Here is a 7,500-nt window from a genome sequence, read left to right as displayed (position 1 = left end):
TTCTGATTAACTTAAAATTGTATTTCTCAGCTGGACGTAAAATCACACCTTGAGCTCAGAATGAATATTAATATATCTACATGATGTAAACATTAAACGACAGCTAATGAAACGTTCCAGCTAAAGAAGGTTAAACCGTCTTTAGGTCTGCTGTTTGTCGAAAGAGATGCCCTGAGCTAAACGAAAAAAGTCTAGTGCAAGTTCTCTGTCAATTTCTTATCCTTTCTGATCCTAATATTATTCCTTCACATGTTTATTAGCATAGCCAGCATCCTGCCGGGAAATAGCCGCCGTTGACCCACTTAACGCACATCGGGATTGATACAGAAAAAGAAAAATTAAAGAGATAGAAATTGACAGATTTGTTTATGTGTCAATTTTCTTTCATTTTGTGTTCAAATTCTGCACACTAAATTTGGATTCGAAAATTACACTTAAATCAGCCTTTAAACTGAACGCATTTAAGCATAGTACCAAGGCCAATTAGAAATTGTTTTTAATGAACTTTGCTAACCTAATGCACTATGACATAATGACCGGGCTTTAATGCTAATCTTGTTTCTTTTGATCTTTTGATTTTGCTCTTTTCGTTTTGAAACTATTCACTACATTGCGGAAATCAATGCGTGGAAGAACTTAAAGTCCATTCAATTGAAACAGTGAGTGAGGGAAGTCAGAAGTCAAGCAAAAAATTAAAAATAGTTGAAAAATTAAAACGTTATCAAAAAGTAAATTGAAACAAAAAAAGAAGAGCGCCTAATAAATATCCGTTGAGAGGCTGACGGCGGCTATTAATTACTAATCATTACCATGCAGTCTTTCTGTCTTTTGTTGCAATTCAATCACTTATATTTGCTTTGACTGATTTGTGCGAGCATTAGGACGTTGTTTGAAGTACTGACGGAAAAATTAAGGGCATCAATTTCCTGAAAACAACAAAACTAAAGAAACGGATCACTAAAATTAGTGCTATTTGGACACTCACGTTTGAATCAATTTTACTAGTAGTTATTTTGAGAGTTTTGATAAGTTTTCAAGGGTTTGATGAGTTTTCAAAGGACTGCTTCCAATCACTGTTGAATAATTTTTTTACAGATTGAATCTTTTCTTAATAACCGACAGAAGCAGCGCCAGTACGGTCTTTCTACCAGTGGCGGTAAAATGAGCACGATCATTAGAATCAAAGTGTGTTGGTTGAACATGCCGGGGCCCAACATATGACTGAACGCTTGCGCTCAACAGATATTTTTTTAAATAACTGTTTGTATCATTAATGAGTGCTTCGTCAACATCGGGTCGACGAAAAAGTCCTATCACGGCTGTTTTAACGCCGTCGTTGACCGCAAAATTATGGAAACTTATGAGTCGGGCAGCGGTTCTTGACGGAGTTTCTACTGGATAGCGTTTACGTGGATGTACACTAACATCATTATTACCGCACATAATTATACAATGCGTAAAATGACTGACCAGAAGAGAGTCCCAGGCATCAAGAAACGCTGCACGAAATCCATTTCTCGCATATAAGACAATGTTATACCGTTTGAGCTCAGGATCGTTGTTGATTTCATCCTCCAAACGTACCAAATTGCTATCGCCAATAATAAATATATAAGAGCTAAAACGAAAGAACAGTTTTCAATCAGTAAGCATTCTAACTTAAATTTCAGGCAGATGGGGCAACAGCAGCGGCTCATTGATGTGGCAAGATTTTGCTTAGTTATGTTCAAATCCTTCTTTTACAATGCTCACCTTTAAAAGCGCATCGTTGTTTTCACGGAGAACCACACATTTGTATTTTATTGAGGTAGCTAATATTTTTAAAATAGGACTTGGATTGGATATTAAAAATAGAGAACCAAACGTAGGAGTACCATCATCCAGTTCTGGTTCAACACAGTGCTCAAACTTTCTTACAAGTGCAAAAACTTCATTGTGGTAGGAGCAAAAAGTTTCAATTAATACTATAGTTTCATCATGAGTTTGAACGATACACTCACCGAAGTTGTTGTGTAATTTCGTATACGCTAGCGAACAGTACAATGTCCCGTTATTGTTGATGTGTCTGCCAAAAAAACTATGCATTACAAAATTGGTCTGATTTTCAAATTTTGTAAAGAACGTTAACTTTTCTTTCCTCTTGCAGACATCTTTTTCTCGATCATATCTATTTTGCAGCAAAGAGCAATGTTGGCTAAGTAAAAAATTTTCTACAATTCTTTCTGGACTTTTTATGGTGCCAGAAAGGGCTGAAAGAAGCTGGTGATGAGCCGATTCAAAAGCAAAAGCTGAAAACAACCATAGTGGTCCTACTTGAGAAACCTGATCAACTATATGCCTGAGTTGATGAAAATTAAAAGACTGGGAATCAACACCAAAGTTTGAGACAAAATTATCTAGGAACTTTTTTATTAGGTTATCAGCATGCTTTAGATCATTTCTGCTAACAGCAAAACCAGAGAGAATACGAATTGCTAGAGATAGCTGAAAAAAACTTAGGACAACACCTCTGTGTTTTGGCCCAAATAAATCGGAGGTAAAAACAAGTAAACCTATATGAAAGAAAAACAACTTATAGTCTGCTGCTTTCCAGAACTTCACTTCCTCTATCGATTTTGGTCGATGAAGAAAACTTAAAGGGACGTTGCATGATGAGAGCCTAGAAGCTAAAATTGAACTCTTATCTTTTTTGACTTGAGACAAAAGCAAACAGGTCAAAACTTTTGCTGTTCCTAAAAAACTTGGTGCATTGCATCAATTGGAGCATCCAGGGGGGAAAGTTAACAGACTGCAGAGGGGACTGTTAGATTTAATTCCTAACACTGGTTGTTTCATTTCTTGAGCTCGAAGAGAGCAGTAGGAAAAAGAAGCGGCTGTTCTCAGTTGGCACTTTGACGCTGTAGGGAAAAGTATTCGATTATTCCATCTGACACCTCTCATCAAACAAAAAGTGCAGCTGAAATAACCCATGTGTTGGTTCATACATAGGCAATAAGCAGTAGCAGGCATATCAGCAACTAAACATCGTAGTTTGTATTTTACTTGTCCTAAGTTATCAATATTGTAATTTCGCTTCACAATACGTTCTAGTTCTGAAGCTACCTTAGGAAGAAACGCATCAAATTTGGGCTTTTTGAGCCGTACCATAAACATAGCAATGAGATATTTTTGTAACTTGATCTCAATTTGGGAGGTAAATTATATAACTGCACCCAGACAGGCCATATAGATAAGTTGCGAGAGGAAAAAACAGAAGCACCATCTATGTTCATTACCAATTGCACTTCATTCTGTACAAAATTATCTGTAGGAACTGACCAGGAGCAATCAGAGCGCCAAGAACTTTTAACATAAGAAATGTTTGTCAATGTTATTTTTTGCAGTTGATCTACCACATCAATACAAATTAAAACTGAGTTATCTAAGTCATATTTAACGAATTGAGCAAGATCGAGGGAGGGAGCGAGGGCCTTAAAGTTGTTTGAAACAGGAAGACAAAAAGAAATGATTTTCTCGAGGTCCTTTTTCGCGGCCTCTGAAAGTTTATGTTTCAGGGTTATTTTGTCAAAGTAATTTTTAAAAAATGATAGGGTTACTTGACTTCCATCATAGAGTGGAATCGTTGGTTCTATATATTGGGATTGGTTTTCCATATCTATGGTTTTCAAGAGCGTTTCATTGTTTCCGCACTCAAAATCACATAGTCGAAGAGGAGTAGAATTAAGGAGAGGGTTAAGAGGCGTTAAGTCGGTGATGCTAGAGTTCAAGTTTTGATTGTCTGGTAACTGAGGGGCATAAGTTGGGAACAATTCTGGATTTTCGTTTTTCCCAGATTTTTTACTCTGTGGTACACAATTTTGTGGTTTGAAATTATTGAATGCTGCAGAAAAATTTGGCATATTATCTGTGTCATTATATAGAACTTCATATGAACAGGCGTGTTCAGAAATTTCACCATTGTTATCTTCGTAGCCAGAGCTTGATTCAGAGTCGGATATCTGCGAAAAACGACTACTTATTTCATGATTACTTAAGCGCACTTCTTTCGCTTTAATCGTAGGTTTCTGCTGCTTTCGGCGGCACTTTTGAACACCCAAAGCTTCCGGAAATGGTCTACCATGTTTCGATTTATGAGGACACAGGCAGTCTACATTAAATTCACCAAAATAATGCCGGTCGTAATGAATCTAAATTTCTTCTCCAATTTCAATATCTCGGACAGCTACAGATTTCATTATCAAATTGTTCCTTTCATAACGGGCATTTGGCCTACATGATGCATTCACAAAAGAGACAAGACCCAGCATTAACCAAGTTTTTCTTAAAAGCTTACTTTCAATGAGCGAAAAATCATTGACACCCGTTCTAATGTCGGCACCAGACATTTCACCTAAAAGCCCAGTTAGCCCCGGTATATAGCTATCTTTTACAATTTTTATTTTTGCGAAAACGCCCAAAGGGGTGAATTGGGACGTAGGCAAGTAGGAAACGGGTTTATAATTCATTAATTTTAAGCTTTGATTATACTCGCCTAGCAGAAAATTTTCTATTGCGTCTACTTGATCGTCGTCCTTTGGAACATCTGCTTCAATTTTGTGCCCATGAACATCATTGTCCTCCACTAACTGACTTACGAGCTTAGCGTCTACGAAAGCCAAAGTTTGCCATTTTATTTGCTTCTTTGGTAAATTTTAGATTTTTTCGCGGGACATATAGTCTGAAAAACGTTTTGTTTTTGGTTCAGATTGACAAAATTTTTTTGAAAATCCTCTGATACTTTCATGGGAAAACACACGTTTTTCAAGGTTCAATTTATGATTAAACTCTCTTTTTTTTCCTATGAATGCTTCGGACGTTGACGCTTTGAGATCCATCGCTCGTAAAGACCTAACTGATTGGCTCCATCCCTTGCTCTGCGGAAAGCAAACCTGCTTTTTCCACAAATGTGAGTAACAGCTCCTGTAGCACAAATTTTACACGACAATTAATTTATAGAAAGTACCGTTTTGCAAGGGCCACTTTTTGCTATATGTACAGAAAGCCTTCTTGAAAAAAGAATCCTAACAACAAGATGCGTACCAGAGTTGCGCATAAGCAATTAGTTTGCTTCATTTTCAAACTGTATTATGTTTTTCTGCCTAAATAAATCAGAGAAAATTGTTAACGCAAATGGGAACAGCTTCGAAATTTGTTACTCCGATGAAGGAAAACAAAGTTCTCATTTTTCTCATTTATCATAACTAAAACATAACCGACTAAACGTCGGAAGAATTGCTCTTGAACGACTAGTGGGAGCTCTAATCAATTGCAACCTGCTCCAGTCGAGGGGGAAGTAGGTGGAGCCCAAAATGGGACTAAAAAATTAAATAGTGGGCTTTAAATAACCACATTAGAGGTTAACACATATCACTATTAAGATTTAAAGTAAAAAATGACACCAGTTTCGGCGCTCTTTTGATTTGACTTTTAGTATTAAATTGCCGCCAATTGAGTTCAGCTGCTTGAAATTGCGATTGAGAGAGAATTTTAGATCACGCGAAACGCAAAAAGTCAAGGGCGTAAAAGTCACTCGAAAAGTCAAAACCGTCAAGCGAAAATTTTGCATAAAAAAAGACACACACGTTTACTATAATTGCTATGAACTGCGTTCAAGAGCAATTAAACATTTGTAACGATAAACCTTTGAACTTTGCTTCAACGTCCTCGGGAACTCGCAAACGGCTGTCGAATTCAGGCTGCAGTCTTCCAGGGAACCAACACATTTTTTCGCGTTGATCCCTTGAGAGAAGTTTCTTTGCAAGAAACCTTCCTACTTGACGATAATCACAAGGATCACCCTTGTAATCGACCAGGTTAACGCCATTGTATAATATCTTCTTGGGCTTGGAACTTGAACGTAGTTCATTTTCGACACTTTTTCTAGCCTAAAATAGATAATTGTTTTGCTGAACTATTTAAAGGCAGAAAATATTTGACCATCAAAAAAATTGAAAAATCGATAAAAAAACTTTTTTTTTGTCTCAACAACTGCCTCCCCCATTTGTAAAAGTGGTCTTTTCTTGAACAGAGTTTCAGCGACCTATTTATTGGCCTATCAGAAAAGAGTATTTACAGTGCATGAGAGGTACGGCCGTGAACAGCAGTTCCCAATTAAACTGAAACTTATATTTGGCTATCTGAACTGTAGGGCAAATAATCTTGTCGCTGAATATAAAGGAGAAGGGGGTGATATCTACGTATCGGAGGGGTGGGGGTTACTTTTTGAACAATGCTGGAAGATATTTACTTACCCTAGCTTTGATGTTGTTGGCTAGATCAAGCAGTGAATTGAATAGCTCAAGTCTGCCCCTGCTAGAGTTTTTCCTCCAAGCCCAGGAGTAAATTGCATGTCAATTCCAGAGTTTGATCATCAAAAAAACCAGGTTCCATATCAACTTCAGTAGAAGTCATTTTTTTCTAAAAGAATTTTTACTCTGATATTCTGTGCTTAGCTAAAACTTTTTCAGAACATAGCCGGCAGATTGCCGGAATAGTTGAGAAAAATTTGACTTGCGTGCCGTATAAAAGAGAGAGACAGATCTAAATTGAAAAAAAAAATCAACGCCGCTCAAATAGCTAGGTAAAAACATTCAGCAAAAATTATTGAAGCTTGTTAAAATTCATTGTGTAGAAGCCTTCTATTAGGGATATTTACTACACATATGAGTTCCTTTGACCTTAAACTAGTAAACTAGTTCAAATTAAACTTGAGTTTGAAAGTGCAAGTCATTTTTTTTGAGTGAGATATAAAACCTATGATCAAAACCTTATCACGCAAATCTTAAAACCTTTGCTGGAGAGAGAATGAGAACTGACGCCACGCGGGCCAAAGCCGTTGGTGAGAAGAGTCATTTGGAAAATTTGTCATTCAATAGAAATGATTCAGAAAATTTGACTTTTTGAGCTTTGCTGTGTGATCAAATGTAAAAACAAAAAGAGCGTCAGACGACAAAACAAAAAACCCAAAAGCACCGCAATATAGCTCCGGCTCAGTAACAGCATCGCAGCTATAAAAAACAGTATAACTGGCAGATTGCCAGAAAATAGCCGCAATTGCTTCGTAGATCTACAGTTTAAAACATAAGAACGACAGGCCGAAAAGTTATTTCATTGAAGAATGAGATGTTATATTTTGATTAAGAATATGTAAAAGTTTTTGATGCCTCTATTAGCTGCTCTCAAATAACCTTCATTTAGAGTTACACAACCCCTTTTGACCTTATCTCTTGTCTCTTTGAAAGTAATTAAAAGTCAATTTCAGAGCATGGAAGTTTCGAGTCGTAAAAACCAAGAGAAGGCCAATAATAGACCCAGCTATTGCTGTGCGGCTATTAATAAACCGACTAATGTCGGAAGAATTACTCTCGAACGACAGGCGTGTGGAAAAACAAGAGCAATTAAACAGCTTTTTCATATTGAAAACAACGGCCGAATTTTAAATTAAAGAGAAAAATTTAACTT

The sequence above is a fragment of the Convolutriloba macropyga genome, unplaced genomic scaffold (genome assembly GCF_964194025.1).
Source record: "Convolutriloba macropyga unplaced genomic scaffold, txConMacr16.3 SCAFFOLD_3819, whole genome shotgun sequence".
NCBI lineage: Eukaryota > Metazoa > Xenacoelomorpha > Acoela > Convolutidae > Convolutriloba > Convolutriloba macropyga.
This window is presented reverse-complemented; position numbering follows the sequence as displayed.